The sequence below is a fragment of the Rhineura floridana genome, chromosome 3, assembly GCF_030035675.1.
Source record: "Rhineura floridana isolate rRhiFlo1 chromosome 3, rRhiFlo1.hap2, whole genome shotgun sequence".
Classification (NCBI taxonomy): Eukaryota; Metazoa; Chordata; class Lepidosauria; order Squamata; family Rhineuridae; genus Rhineura; species Rhineura floridana.
Window position 1 is genome coordinate 181,343,859 of NC_084482.1, and position 16,807 is coordinate 181,360,665.

At 42.6% G+C, this 16,807-nt stretch overlaps 1 protein-coding gene across 1 annotated transcript in view; it reads left to right on the forward strand.

Annotated features, from left to right (window-relative positions):
- The first annotated feature begins 1,132 nt into the window (after positions 1–1,132).
- Positions 1,133–16,807, forward strand: part of PRICKLE2 (prickle planar cell polarity protein 2) — a 148,939-nt gene continuing 133,264 nt past the window's right edge. Inside the window, exon 1 of the mRNA XM_061618726.1 lies at positions 1,133–1,609. The gene's annotated coding sequence lies outside the window, so the exon portion shown is untranslated. The remainder of the gene's footprint in view (positions 1,610–16,807) is intronic.

Below are 16,807 nucleotides of genomic sequence, written 5' to 3' on the forward strand. Positions count from 1 at the left end.
CCATAATTTTAACCTTCACTAGAATCTTATGGAGAGCCAGTGTGGTGTAGTGGTTAAAGTGTTGGACTATGACCTGGGAGACCAGAGTTCGAATCCCCATATAGCCATGAAGCTCACTGGGTGACCTTGGGCCAGTCACTGCCTCTCAGCCTCATGAAAACCCTATTAATAGGGTCGCCATAAGTCGGAATCGACTTGAAGGCAGTACATACATAGAATCTTATGGGTGTTTAACCCTTGGTGGGACAACCCACAGTAAACAGGCAACAAACCCACAAGGCTCCCATTACCTATAGTTGGGTCTATGATTGGCCTATGATTTGAAAGATCCTGGCTGCATACACACCATACATTTAAAGCACACAGTTTCTCTCCTGGGAACTGCAGTTTACCACTCACAAAGGTACAGTTCCCACCACCCTTAACCAACTACGGTTCCCAGGATTCTTTGGAGGAAATGTGCTTTATAGTGCACTACACAGCCCTTGCATTCGAGACAGACGCTGGCACTTGTTAGAAATAACGGGGAAAGGGGGTTTGGTTTGGCTAGACAAGCTGAGGTGCGGTCAGCATCAAATCCTCTCGCTGGGATTACTCATGTGCAAAGCGACGCATATAGGAGATATATACTCGGCAACTACCATAACTTATGATGCACATATCAGAGCTGGGGGGGGGGGAGGAAATATGTTGTTCTTTCCCTTCTTGACACTGCAAAACGAGGGATATTGAGAGGAGAGTGGTTTACTGATTTGCAAAGCAAAGGCTGATTTGCGTATAAATAAAATACAGGCGCTGGCCGGCGAACAATTTCTTGAACTGTCCAGATGCAGTGACTTTGACTTGCTGACATCACCGCCTTATTAGCATGCAGGAGAGGCGAGCACTGCAACAGTAAAGCTTCAGAGCCCGGCGAGCCAGCCAATTCGCCGTGATGGGGCTGCACGGAGCTTTCTAAATGCCTCTCGGAGAGGGAGGCGGGACTGCAGCTTGGATGCAGCCTGGCTGTCTCTAAGGGTTATTCGGTAAACCCTGAGTTGGGGCTCTGTTGGAGTCATTTGGATTGCTGGAAGAGCGGATATGGACTGACAGGGTCGAAGGAAAGGGAGGGGGTAGAGAGGGGGGAAAGAGAATCCCTAACCCAAGCTGGAATTCCGAGGAAGGCAACGTGAAGCTCTCAAGCCTATGCAAGCGCAGAGCAGAAATCGCACTTTTCCTGCTGATGGTTTCCACAGCAGATTTTTCCTTTCAAGGCACCCTATGTTTTTATGTGCCTGCGTGTCTCCTGGAAGGCTTTGAGGGGGGGGGAGTCTGCTGCTGCTGCTGCTGCTGCTGCTGCTCATTTCAAGAACTCTCCCATCACTAGCGTATCACAGTGTCGTTGTGTGTGTGTGTGTTGTGCAAAAAAAGAAAAGATACTTCATAATGCTGCAGTGTTTCCTGGTTTTTTGCAAGCAAACGTACACCAAAGGAAAGTAAACTCAAAGCAAAACAAAACGCAACTCCCTTAAAAAAAAAAAAGCAGGGGGAGGAAGGGCATTCGTGGATTTTAAAAATAAAATCAAAATCAAAACTTCCCAAAAGCTGGACTTGGAATCGGTTGGACCAGGTAAGCAATGATGTTTTCTTGTAATTTTAGTTACAAGATTGTGAACCATGTAACTAAGGATGTAGGGATGTGACAAGTTGAAATGTACTTGTCAGTCATAACTGTTACTTGATTTTGAGCACCTTTATTTGGGAGCAAATTCTGTTGATTTCAAAAGGCAGCGATAGCCATGGACCAGGGTTTCAGAGATCTTTCGCTGCCATCTCTAAAATTAGATCACAGACACAGGATGGCAATATTTTTCAAAGTTATGTGGTAATGTGACAGGGATGGCTGTGTGTGTGTGTTTATTATTTTAATCATCCTTGTGGTGGTGGTGCTGGTCATTGAAACAGTTAATTGCTAGACTAGGCATTTAAAATCTTAAGGAAGTCAACGCAAAGCAGCTTGATCTTATAAATAATCGCAAAATAAAAGCATACAAACATAAAATAGACTCCCCCTCCCACATCTGTCCGAGTTAATTTTACTTCATGGTCATTTGTGTCCTGCAGTGTTTGAGACCTTTAGGGACTTTAAAGTGAACTGTTGATGACTCAGACTTCTAGCAGATGATATTTTTAGTGTGGCTGGTTGGTTTTTGTGGGGGTTTTTGTTGCAGTCTTTAGAAGATACACAAAAGGACAAAAGGCTGTTGACACTCAAGAGTGTCTTCACACACCTTTGTTTTCTTTAGAAAACAGCCAGATCCCTGTAATTCCTGAACCTAGGTGTTTTTTCTCTTTTTTATTGTTGTTTATCTTTTTGTATTTCCTTAACGCTTACTTGAAAAGCAACCACACAGGCCATACATAACATGACCTATGGCCATGTTCGAGATTTTAACCTAGTAGTTTGTCCTTTTCTTCCAGTCGCCGGGCTGTGCCAAAGCAAAGGCTAGCCAAGTGCTAAACAAGAGTAAAGCAAGACTTAATTATTCACACCAGATACAGCGTCTTTCCTGTAGTTTTGTTTTATTCTTCTCTCCTAACTTGTCCTGCTTCTGTTTGATCAGTGATTATTTCACCTTGCTCATCATTGCTGTAAAGGTGCATGTTTAGAGTCTTGTGCTCTGATGTCGATGGGTGATCTGGATATATTGCAAAGCCGAGGCTTGGTTTAGCTTTTAGACTGCAAAAAGAAAAAGTCCTTGCATGTGTCACAAGATTTTCTTTTGGCTTTCTCTTGTACTGAGCTTTTATTGTACCTACAATATTTTATTGTACCTACAACTCAGTTTAGGTACAGTTTGCTGGTTATATCTGTACACAGGCACAAACCCTTTCTTGATCTGATTGCTTTCACAGACGAGTAAGGCCAGCTTGTCTCAAGGGATACTGTACTTTGAAATAATTACCATATTTAAAAGACCCTGAAGCCTTCTAATATCCCAAGGCATGTTAGAAACCCCTTCCTTTCACATTGTCCACCTAGGTAACCTGAGAGCCCTGACATGTGGGCTTCCACTTGTTTGCAAATGAAGACTGCCCATGTCGCCGTGGGGTTTAAAGCAAGGGCAACATGGGAGAGGGATTCCTTGTGGAATAATTTCCAAAAGGGATTGCCAAAGCAAACGTTCACAGTGGAATGTATAAAACGGTGTAATTAGCTTTGAGGAAGAGGAGTAATGATGTAATAATTGCCCTGGGCTGGTGCGGGAGGCATGGTGCTAGAGGCATCGAGGGAGGGAAGGGCTCGCTTATAACGCAGAACTATGCCAGGCTTTTGCTTCTAAAATAAGACTTTTCCAAATTGTCCGGTGCTATTTCATAACCTCATCACCCTTTTGCTCTCATGTATCAGAAGAGGTGGCTGTATTGATGTCTTTCCCAAGCTAGTGCTTGGGACATTTGGGGCTCTTGTTAGCCCTCATCATTAGCCATATTGGCTGGGATTGGTGAGAGCTGCAGTTCAAAACATCTGGAGGGCACTGGCTTGGAGAAGTCTACGTTAGGTGACGGAGGATCTGTGTTGCTATTGAAGACTCCGGGCTTGCTGTTGTAATACTAGTGCAGTGGGACATCAGTTGCATGGCGTGCAACGCTACGCACACTTGTACCCCTACCCTCTGCTGTGCTGGTGGAGCCCTGTATGGAAAATGAAGCTTGTTTTATGCTAACACAGGAAGCTGCCTTATACTGAGTCAGCAGCTCTCCAGGGTTTCATCCAGGGGACATTTCCAGGCCTACTTGGAGATGCTGGGGATTGAACGCAGGGCCTTCTGCATATTCTGTTCAGCACATGTACCCTTTCAAAGGTTTGCACCATGGGTTATCTTGCATGTTTTTTCAGTTATGCCATTTCACTGCATCGCTATCACCATGCCAGCTCTAAAATGTAGCTTCTTGTATACAGCTAGACTACACACTTCTATCTGCAAACAAGTAGAGAGGTTACTCAGTTAAAAAAATAGCATTCATGTGAAAGATAGAATAATGCGTCCTTTCTGAGGCAGACTCCTCTGCTTATTTAAGTGGTTATAAAGGAATCCATTGAGATGGGATGACTGCATGCTGTCTTGCTGAGCTGGAAAGCAATTGAGCAGCATAATTAAAAACCACACAAGATAACCCACGGAGCAGTGTAAGCCTTTGAAAGCACACTCATGCTATACAAACTGCTATGGAATTAAAAATCACAGGCTGTATTTAGAGATCTGTCCTTCTCTGAACACAGTGGTGTGTTTTGAGTTGCCATTAGGCATCTGACAGTTCCTGCGAAGTTTGCAGGCTGTTTGGACTAGTATGTTTGCTCCCTACCATATGGGAACCCTTAATGGCACTTCCAAAGCTGGGCATTCAAAGATCAAGAGGGGGGAGAAATCACTTGTGAGAACAGCTTTAAGATCAGGAGATGTGCAGGGAGGGGCCTTGGAGACTTTTTAAAAAGGTTTGGGGATGTAAAAGAAAATGTATTGTTTGTATACAGGTTGCTTCAATTTGTGTTACAGAGCTGAGCAATCACACATAAGATCAAGAACTGGAATTTTTGAGAGGGGAGATTTTGAAAGTTTGCGAAGTTTATCATGGATCCTTTCCTACCTGTGGAAAGCTGGGACAGGGTGGACAGAGTGGGGTGGCACAGATTCAGCCAAGCATTGGTGCTGCTAGGTGCTTAAAGGACTTGGGGCACAGGCACATGATGCAAACTTGCATAACATTTGTATATCCTAATTTTTAGGCATATATATCTTTCGGCAAATTAAATGATGGGTGGCTAGGGTCTCATCAATGCTGTACTTTGCAGTGTAGTTTAGTTGGGATCCTTCTAGGTGGAAGGATCAGGATATAAATGAAATAAATAAATAGTTTTAAAAGGGGGAGGCAAAGGGGCAGGAGATCTGGAGCTTGGTGCAAAAGACTTGGGGCTTGGACTGTGTGATCCTTCCTCTACTAACAACCCTGGGCCCAACTTCCATTGCCCCCTCCTCCATCTGTAAGAGTTATCTTGCATGTTACCAGTAAGCAAAAAAATGGGTGTGGTGTGGAAGGCACCAATGGGGCAAAGTTGGACACCTCTGCTTTACTTACCTTCCATAGGATGCAGCCTTAGTTGCAGTGACATGAGCTTTTAACATAGGGACATAGGAACCTGCTTTATACTGAGTTGTACCATTGGGCCATCCAGCATAGTGTAGTCTACACTGACTGGTAGCGGCTCTCCAGGCTCTCAGGAAGGAGTCTGTCCCAACCCTACCCTGAGATGCTGGGGACTGGACTTGAGACCTTCTGCATGAAAGGCAGGTGCTGTTCCACCATTGCAGCCTGAAGCCAGGAAATTAGATTGGCCTGTCCATCTGGGGCAGGACAAGATAAGTAGGATGTTCTTTCCTGTAGCCAGGTACTCAGTTCTGAATCCAATAATATTGTATGTCCAAAGTGACTTTCAAATGGCAACAGGGCAATTTTTCTCCCCACATTTCCAATTTACAGTTGGAAGGGATTCTGCTTTCAAATCCCTTTATCTCATGACTAAAAACCAAGCAAAGAGGAACTCAACTAGAAGTGTTCTGGCTTTATTAATATTATTTCCAGAAAGGCTTTCAGTGTTAGAACTAAAGTCCTTGCCATCACTTTGGCACTGTCCTAAAGCTATCTTCACAGCCACAAAAATACCAGGGAATTAAATTCAGATGAACACAACATTATGAAAAAGGCAGCAGAAGGGATTAAGAGGACTGATCGTTCTGGTGTCTAATGTCCAATACCATGATTTACCCACTGCTTAGAGTATGCGTTTACTTAAACATCTTGGTCTTCTAGAGTCAGGACCTAAAGCAGTAATTGCAACTATACATATGCAGTAATTGCAACTATACAATTATGTCTAAAATTGAATAAAAACACGACTAATAGAAAAAGTTCTTCATTGCCTCCAAAACAGAGAACTCAAAGAGCTAGTGTGTAACTGTTTTGGGCTTGTGCTGAAGAAAGATGAGTTCAGGTATCATGAGATTTTAAACAAAATAAACATGACTCTCCTATTAGTTACCTTGTGGTGAATGATTATCCTCCCTAAAATGTCCCACTTGTATTTTCAGTTTTATCTCTGGAAGTTTTCTGAAGTGTTAGGGTGGTGTGCAATTCTAGTTCTGCTCAGAATAGGCTCATTGGAATTAATATGCATGACTAACCTAGGTTTTAATGGGTCTACTCTGAGTAGGATTTAGTTGAATACAACCCATAGTAATGTTTTGTCTGGGAAAATAGTAATAGAGACATAGAAAGCTGCCTTCTACTGAGTCAGACCATTGGACTATCTAGCTCAATATTGTCTACGCTAACTGGCAGCGGCTCTCCATGGTTTTAGGCAGGTATCTTTCCCAGCCCTTCTTGGAGATGTTGGGGATTAAACTTGGGGCCTTCTGCATGCAAGGCAGATAATGTTCCTCCACTGAGCTACGGCCCTTCCTTGAGTTATGGACCTTCACCAAGTTGCTTCAGGAAGCTGGGAAATGAGATTTGTGGATACCTTTGCCAGTTGGGAGAAGATGAGTTGATCCTCTGATGCCCACCCTCTGTAGCACACAATTCCATCACCACCCCACATTTGTATGGATTATTACTTAGTCACATGTTGGCTAGTTTACCACTTGGGATGGGAGAATCTGTTAGTTTTTCATTTTTCCAAGCTTAATTTTTATTCTCCACACCAGTTTGCAATTTTTTTTTAAAAAAAGGTCCTTATGAAAATTAATTAACATTTTAGTGCAAATTTATTCTAATATACTCATGTTTATCTGTGATTTTGCCTAATATACCAGGTTTTGCAAAGAAATTTCCCCTAATTATATTCATTATTATGCACACTTTATTGTAGTATATGCATTTTTATTGTACAGTAGGGCCCCACTCATACGGCGGGTTATGTTCTGGACCCCCGCTGTAAAGCGAAAACCGCTGTAAAGTGGAACTCATTGAATAGAATGGCGTGTGATGCCTGAAAACCGCTGTAAAACTGGAACAAGCGCTGTATGAGTGGGGCTTGTGTCTAATTGAGACCGCTGTATTAGTGAATCGCTGTAAAGCAAAGCACCGTAAAGCAGGGCCCTACTGTACATGACTTGGCTGGAAAACTGCATTGCAAAATTTGGAGAAGTGTGAATTTCAAAGGATGCCTGCGTGTTGGTTCTCATATTGTTTGGAAAGTGTGAATTAGATCAGTTTGCCTTTAAATGCAAATTGAATTAAATTTCTTCATCATCCCTAGTTACCATGTGTGTTTCTGGTCACCGAACACTTCACTCACTGGATGTCTGGATGGTAGTTTGACTTGAGGTAGCTTCAGCTCTTAAGCGGAAGCATTGAAAAAGTATTCTTTCCACACTTCCAGGGTAACATGCAAAGGAGAAAGTATCATGTTTCCCATGTGGGGAATCCCACCCCCACCCCCAAAAAAGGAAGTTCAGCTCATGCTTTCTGCTTTGGCCCCTTTGCCTCTGAAGCTGCACCTTGCTCAGCATAACAACAATTATGTTACTGCTTCCAGCCTCTGACTCAGACACCAACACTTCTTGCTGCTAACCTAGCAATAGGGAGGGATCACAGTTCAGTGGCAGAGCACATGCTGTGCATGCAGGAGGGCCCTGCTTCAGTCACTGGCATCTCCAGGGTAGGTCTCGGAAAGGCTCCAATCTGAAAACCTGGAGAGCGGCTGCCAGTCTGTGTGCCAGTCTGTGTCTGCCAACCTGGTGCTCTCCAGATGTCCTGGACTACAACTCCCATCAGCTCCAGCCAGATGGGAGTTGTACTCCTCCAACACATCTGGGGAGCACCAGGTTGATGAAGGCTGGTGTAGACAATACTGAGCTAGATGAGCCGATGGTCTGACTTAGTATAAGGCAGCTTCCTATGTTCCAGCAATCCACCCACGAATTTCCTGTAACTTCCAGATGGCCCAGCCCCTTCACTTGGAACGATCATTCGCTCGGAGTTTGCTTATTCAGACGGCTCCATCAAAAGTATTACCACATTTTCTGGATGGAACATAATTCTTGGACAATGTTACACATCTGTTTGCCATGGACATGTAGAACAGTCATGTTAGAATCTGTTTGTGTATCTCTTTTCCATGTCATACCAAGAGCAGGCCAAACAGCTCATTATATTGATAAAGCATTCCAAGGTAACCTTTTATAGTGCATTCATGTGTTATTACTATTAATAATCATTTACGCAATGCCTACGATTTTTCTGAGTGCTGTATAGAGCTTATGTAGGTCACATCCACACCATACATTTAAAGCACTCTTATACCACTTTAAACCGTCGTGACTTCCCCTAGAGAATTCTGGGAACCGTAGTTTGTTAAGGGTGCTGAGCGTTGTTATGAGACCTCTATTCCCCTCACAGAGCTACAGTTCCCAGCATCCTTAACACACTGGGATTCTTTGGGGGAAGCCATGAGTGTTATGAAGGTATAAGAGTGCTTTAAATGTACGATATGGATATGACCTACAAAGCAAGACAGTCCCTACTTGCAGGCTTCCAGTCTAAGAGACGGTCTAAAAGGATAAATAACGGGGCTGAAAAAAGAAAAATATTTGGTCTGAATATAGGTCACACTCTCCACCTACAAACCTCTTCATCTGGCTTGTAGAGTGTGGCCTATAATCACACTCCTGTAGGTAGAGAAGCTGTGATTTAAAAGATTCTATTTTAGGGCTGGGTCTATATTCAGAGGCATCTTATATTCATACCAGAGATGTGCTAGAATTCTGCCCAATTCAGACTTGGTACTGAATTTTCCATTAATTCGCTTATTCTCAATAGTTGAGATTTTAATGTAACAGATTTTAATGTAGTGAATTTCCACAGCTATTTGTGAAAATGGACTATTTTTAAAAGAAAAATCTGCCTCTCTAAACTGCAATTGTAAGAATGATAAAATATCAATATTTTTCCAACCAAACACACACAGAGATGCACAAAAACCACAGATCAGTAAAAGCAGCACCTAGCAGGTAAAGAATAAACTCAAATCGATGCCAGCCTGCTGGGTTGACGGATTGCTTTAGAACTGGCACCGGCCAACGGATCCCATCCCTAATTCAGACCAATGTGGCAACTGCATGAGCGTCAAGCATTACTTTGGAACAGGCCTTCAGTCTTTGCAAGGCCCTACATGGCCCCTCTTCCATTCTTTGCGACTTTCTGTCCCATTTTACCTTCGGATACGTATGTTAGAGTTGGGCAAAGCATAATCTATCAAGTTAAGTCTCTTGATTGCCATTAAGCCAGAACAGGGTAGAGAAATAAAGAAACTCACGATAATTTGCAACCTTCCTTCCTTCCTTCCTTCTTTATTCCTCTATGCATGAAATGCAGGCACATTTGGAAATTGTGTTAATATGTGGCTGCGTGCTGACACTAAGAGGTCTGATGTGTCCAGGGCTATTGCCTCACTTTTGAAATGAATGGACCAACTCACCTCCCTAGGAATCTTGCTATAGTTGGAGGAAGCCCTTTTCCCAGAAACTGGAATTTAGGTCAAGCTGCATTCCAATATGGAAATGCATAATACCGTAAAACATACTTGCCTAGACTTGCATTGAACAGCTGATCCCCTGTGCCTTCATATATTCTCATTTGTTTAACCTTCAGGTTTGTTAGAATGCAGATGAGCATTTGAACTGATGCAGTTTTTGCATGTTGTTGACTGAATGCTGTATAAACAATCTTCCTGGGAAAGTGTGCAGAAAGATTTGTGCCTGTAGGAGGAGCATTATTATGAAATGACCCTGCCTCTCATATTCTCTCCAGGGGTCTTATCTGATGCAGCTGAAACATTGTATGAAACTGTCAAAACACAGCAGTGAACTTGAAGGTGTACTTGTACAAAGGAACAATATCTTTTAATAAGTGTGACGTTGATTCCATGGTAGACTTGAGGCTCTCGGGGGAATCTGCAAAGGTCAGCTTGCTCTCGGACCCGGTGACATGAATAGCAATGGCCTGATAACACAACCCAATCCAACAGAATTCAAAATTCCAAAAATCAATCCACATGGCTGTTGTTTTGGGAGTTCTTGGCACGTCATTCTCTCTGGGCAGACTGCCACAACCCACAGACTTCCTGGCAGCTGACTAGTACCCATTCCTGACGCCTCCAACCCTTTCATTCATGTCGGTCTCTAAAGGAATTACTTTGTTTGAACCGTTTGTGACCACAGCTTAGCATCTGGCCTCAGCCTGGCTATGATAATCCTTTCAAGTTACACAGGTCTGTTTAAGCCCAGCTTTCCCGGTAGGTCCTGCATATGAATCTTACACAGTGTCTCTGGTGTGGACTGTTGAAAATTAACATTTCTGTGTGCAACTGGCCACTTCCTTGCAACCTTGGAGGCCTTCCCGAGCACAACCACTTGGGGGAAAGACCCATCTGTACAATCTGTTTAATGTGGTCTATTTTTAAATGAATCTTCAGAAGCTGCAGGGCCGGCCCAAGGCCTTTTGCTGCCTGAGGCGAAGGACAAGATGGCACCTCTCCCATTCCATGCACAAAAGCCAACCAGGCGGGCAGTTGAATCTTACTGCAACATTGGCAATGGGACAGTGTGCCCCAGTGCTCCTGAGGGCAGCAGAACAGCTTCGTGGGTACAGGATAGGCAACATGGCCCATACAGCTTTGTCCCCTCACTGCCCCTTAGCATGTACCACCTCAGGCGGCTGCTTCGCTCTGTGGTAGGGCTGGCCTCGACGAGCTGTGTAATCCAAGTAGGGCTGGTGGTATAAAATGTCAGTTCTACAGATAACCTTCTAGGATTGGTTTATGTAAAGGTTTTGGGGTTTTGGTTTTCTTTTTCTCTCTCCAAATGTTCTGGCTTAGAACTGCCTAGTTTTTGAATACTCAAGGCAAACACAGAAGGTGTTAGGATAGAATTAAAGTAAATCCAACCATCTCAGCTTGGCTGGTGAATGGGGAAGAGCCAGCAAGAATCTGAAGACTTATGCAATGTCCAGACTCTGGTCTGTTAGCAGAGAGAAATAAATGGGAAATTAGAGAAGAGCTATGAATAGAATAGTCTGCCATCATACCTCTTCTGATACAGTCTTGACTATTTTCGATGAGTTTATATCTGTTCATTTAAAGAGGGGTAAGGAACCTGTAGCCCTCTAGATCAGGGGTTCCTAAACTGTGGTTCATGGATCATCAGAGGTCCACGAGCTTCATTCAGGTGGTCTGTGGCATGTCCATGTTAAATATTCATATTTATTTTTTACCTGTACTTTTATTGCTGCTTTTATTTCATATATGGCATTTTATTTTATTACAGTTTGCATTCCATAGAATTCAAACTGTAATATAAACATTCTATATGAGCAATAAATGAAACTTTATTGCACTCCAATTTGAGTTCTATGGAATGCAAATTGGAATGCAATACAGTAAAATAGAATATAGAAGAAGTAAAAGAAGGAATAAAAACACAATTAAAAATCATACAGCATCTAGACCAGCACATTACAGTCATTACAACAGGCAAAACAATCATTACTTGGTTCGCCAAGACCCTCAGCAATTTTGAAGTGGTCCATGGGGGACAACGTTTGGGAACCACTGCTCTAGACATTGCTGGACACCAGCTCCCATCAGCCCCAGCCAGCAGGGCCAACGTTTGGGCTGATGAGAGTTGTAGTCCAACAGCTTCTGCAGGGCCATGGGCTCCCTTGATTTAAAGACCACAATTCACAGTGAAACACAATAATCAAAAACACAATCAAAACAGGAATAACCATTTAAAAGAAAACCTTTAAAAACCAGAAAAGAGACCATCCAATATTGTTACTACTTCATCAGTGTAAAAGCCTACTTATGCAGGAAGATGTTGACCAACCTAGAGAATGTTGGCCAGGCATGCCTTCCTGTGACAGGAGTTCTAAGGTGAGAGGTAGACACATGCATCCATGAAAGAAGGTACACAAAGCAAGTTCTCCTTTGAAGAACTTGATGCATGGAGGGAACATATGGCTGGAGGCCCTTCTTTAGATATTCTGGGCCCAGATCATGGGGAGGGACACAACATTAGGGAAGGCCGCTTTAAGGTTTCTTTCCTGAGAAGCTGGGTCCTCCTTGAGGCTTTCATGGTCAGCTAAAGAAGAAAGCATGTAATCGAAAGAGGAAGCAAAGATGGGGATGGATTTCTAGTAAGGGAAATATTCCCCAGACCTTCAAAGATGTTTTAGGTCCAGAACACGATATGGTTGCCAGGCCCGGCCTCCAAGAGGTCTTCTATATCTTTAAAAGTTGTGCAGGGAGAAGGGAGAATTCCACCTTGTGGTTTTTCCCATTACAGAGTTGCAAGAACACCTGCACTTGGCTGACTTTCTCTTCTCCTAAAGATACAGGATCAGTCTCAGGCCAAGAACCTGGCAACCCTAGATGGCATTGTTGCTGCAACTGGCTCACCACATTTGAGGTTTTTCTTTATTTTTTAATTGTCCCCCCCCCTTTTAGGTTTTCAGTATCTGAGATCCTTAGGAGCCTGGAGATATCACAGATAGTAAATGTCTTTCAGTGTTTAAAAAAGCTGTATCAGAGTGACATTAACCCATATAAAACTCTAAATGGAGCAGATGAACTTGTAAAAAAGAGAGGCACTTGCCTAGACAAAGTCAGTGTTACAACAGGAAGCAAAATTCATATTTAAAGGTTATATTCCATGGGACAAAAATGAAAAAAACAATTGCTATTAATCACTTTTTAAAAAAACCAAAGCTATAAAAATATAAGTGCTATATCAGTGAATAATTATATAGCCCAAAACAATCAAGATCTCACTTCCTAATTTTTCACCTTGAATGGCTTTGATGCACCTCTTCAACATTCAAACTGAGCAAACCCTTTGTTAAATCCAGAGCTTCGCAAAGTTACTTTTTTGAAATACAACTCCCATCAGCCCAATCCAGTGGCCATGCTGGCTGGGCTGATGGGAGTTATAGTTAAAAAAAAAAGTAACTTTGCCAAGCTCTGGTTAAATCTGACTACCCTGTCCAGTCTTCTATTTCAGAACAACATATTTCAATGGAACTGGGCATTATCCATCTCTAAAATACTAACCATGTTACAGAGGATTTTCTCATTTGTAATTTGACGATCAATGCCTTGTAGTCTTACTTTCCATGGAGTCAGAGCTTGCGATGGACATTCTGTGACTGTGATCCAATGCTTGCTAACACATTGCAGGAACGTTCTCTATGCTTCCCAGATGTGTGGGATGATAGGGAACATTTTAGTTGTGCAGAAATCACAGGATTTGGCAAAAGAAAATTCTGATGTGTGCACACATATATACAAGATTTTATTAAACTTGCAGTAATGCTGTCATCGACCTCTCCTGGCCCTCTGTGTGCTGCTCATCAGAGTTCAGGAAAGGTGCTTTCTTGTGTTGGGAGTTACAAGATTCTATTTGCTTTGCCCTGCAATTTCAGCCCGATGGTGTTTCTGTCTGATGCAATTTTATCACATTCACTCTCACAGTGGTAATAGAGAAAAGATAAGCTGTGCTGAGAACTATTCTCAATACCTCCTTTTTTGTTGGATGAGAAACACATGGATTCCCTTGAGACTAAACCCTTGCCTATGCTTTGTACCACTATAATCATTAGGATCAGCTTCACCTGGCTTTTATTTTAAAAAATAAGTACACTGAATGAGTGATTAATGTATTGTCATATGTTCACTAGGTGGCAGTCTGTTGCCCCACACCCCTTTCTCCTCCCTACATAGAAAAGAGTTTCTGGTAACATGAAGACTTGCTGACTGAGTTTACTTCTAGGTCAACTGCATATTGTTTCCAAAGGTATATACATATACACTTCATCACCTAGTGTTCAGTAGTATTATGGCTGCACTAAACGTTTATCTATTTTGATTTTCTGGTGGAAAGTAATGCTGGAGGTGGGTGTAGAGGAAGAAATAGTCCTAACGTTTTGTTCATTCATATTCTCTGCTCTTGTTTCCCTTATTTGCTGCTGCTTCAGTACCATTTCTTCTTCTTCTTCTAATTACTGGGAGTGCTTCTTGTCCCATGAACAGTCCCCGCCATCCAGGGATCATGTAATGAATTGGATGATGTCATGGCACAATGTAGCCAATCCAATATGAGTACATGATGAGGGCAAATGAAGCCAGTTCAGAGTGTGGGCAGTGCTTCCTGAAGGGGCCAAGACTTTTTCCCTGGGGGGGTGTCATCAAAAATGTGTGCTCATTTCAGTGCTTACAAAAATGCCCATTTCCTTAACATACTTAGGTAACGTTTTGCATAGACAATATGTGCTGTTAAGGAAGTCAAATGTGCCCCCCATTCTTGCAGTGAATTATGTTGTGTGATGTGGTAGTCCAATGTCAGAGCTAAGTTACAGGAGCACCAGGACCACATGCTGAAGCTGTTGCTGGACTTTACCACAGGAGGGGGTTTGCATGTTTAATGTTCTACCATATTAAAAACAAATAAATACATCTCTGTGCACTTTAAGGAAAGGCTTTTTTGTTATGCTAGTTTTATTTGTGCAGGTTGTTAAAAAATAAAATGTGGGTTGATTTCAGACATTAACTGTTACAGCTGCAGTATGAAGTGGTGCTGTCCACAACAGCTTAAACATGTGTCTCTCCTCATTCGGTAGTTTGGCTGTTATTGATTACAAGGAAATTAGATGCGAGTATGGAACTATGTGTATTTCAAAGAAGCTTCTGTTCCCTGTTGGTGCTGTGCATGTGTTAAATAGTAGTAGTAGCAGCAGCAGAAGAATTAGTTATCATTCATTTATGATCAAGAATAAAAGATTTTGCTTATGAGGTCTAATAATTAGAGACAATTTGCTAGAAGTAATCTAAATCTTGTGCCAGGGTAACTAACGCCCTTTGCATTGAAAAGGATTCTGGAGCTCTCTGCCTTGGGAAGACATGGGTCAAGTTAAGTCTGCCTACAGGAAAGTGCATTGGAGAAAAGGGGTGTCTAAAACAGGAAAGGTGGGTGAAGAAAAGAGGAAATTGCTCTCTTTAGCCACTTGGGCATCAGTTGCCAGGTCCCGTATTAAAAGTTGCCAGTGCTGCCTGTGCACCTGGAATTCTCAATCTATGGACATGGGGGTGGAATTTACCAAAATCTAACAAACTCTGGACATCCTGATGCTACTGAAATCAGTGACTAATGCTGGCAGACAGAGTGGGACACCTTGCAAAATTAATGCCTATAAACCAGGGGTAGGGAAACCTCTTTCAGCCTGAGGGCTGCATCCCTATCTGGGCAGCCTTCTGAAGGCCACATTATTATTGTAGTTCTTGTTGTTGTTATTATCCCACCCTTCCTCCCAGTAGGAGCCCAGGGCAGCAAACAAAAATGCTCTATAACATAAAAACAGACATTAAAATATATTAAAACAAAAAATCTTTAAAAAATCTTTAAAAACATCTTAAAAAGCAATTCCAACACAGACACAGACTGGGATAAGGTCTCTACTTAAAAGGCTTGTTGAAAGAGGAAGGTCTTCAGTAGGTGCTGAAAAGATAACAGAGATGGTGCCTATTTAAGGGAAGGGAATTCCAAAGGGTAGGTGCCACTACGATAAAGGTCCACTTCCTATGTTGTGCGGAATGAACCTCCTGATAAGATGGTGTCTGCAAGAGTCCCTCACCTGCAGAGTGTAGTGATCAACTGGGTATATAAGGGTAAAACGACTTTTCAGATATCCTGGTCCCAAGCTGTATAATGCTTTATACACTATGACAACAGTAAGCAGAGCCAGAGGCACAAGTGGGTGGAGCAACAAATGCAAATTTGTCCTTTGCACAGTAGGCTAGGGATTTTGTTTTTCATACATTCCTCTCTATCCTCCATTCAGACAAGCAAGAGGGACTTTGGGAGTTCAAGGACACATATGAGCCAGGCACAAGCACTCAGGGTGTGAAGCAGGGCCAGTGAAGGGTGTAGCATGGAGAGACTTCCAAGGGCCAGATAAGCCTGGAAGGCTGCATTTGGCCCCCAGACCAGAGTTCCCCACCCTTGCTTTAAACTTACCAGTTCCTCTAACAATATGGCTTGTATACCATTGGTTGAATAGACAAATCACAGAATGCATTTGCTCAGTGGTTAAATACACATTTAACTTGAGGCCCATCAGGACAGCTGGTTTTGTGCTGGAGCATTAAGCAGGAGGAGAAGCATTAAAATACCACGAAAACAAGAAGTACCAAGTAGCACATGGTGTTTTATTTGTTTGTGGAAAAAAATCTATCCCACCTATTTCTTCAAAGAGATTCAAGGCAGCTAAAAAAAAGTAATAAAAACAAAATAAACATAATCCCTAATAAACAGACAAAACCCACTATACATTCAGATTAATAAGTTAACAATATCCAACCTGTTTAACAAATTACTCAACCTTTCTGAATCTTTATGATTGTTGCTGGGATTAGAGCCTGGACTGTCTCCAGCTTTCATCCTGGGCTTTGTGTTATTTGAACACAGGAGCTCCCTGAGCAGGCATCTGCAAATCCACTCGCCAGCATGCCTCGGGCAAAAAGGATGCTCAACAATGCACATTCTCTCCTTTGAGCTCTCACTTTTGCTGCGGTTTGGAGAAGAGAAGAAGAAGCAGGAGCCTTACCTTCTCTGTATTCCCAGTACACATGGGAGAAATCCCTGCCTCTTCTGCATGTGCTAGAGGGCTTAGGAGGGGGGACAGGTGTGCACAAACATGCTACCCATTGGAAACAACC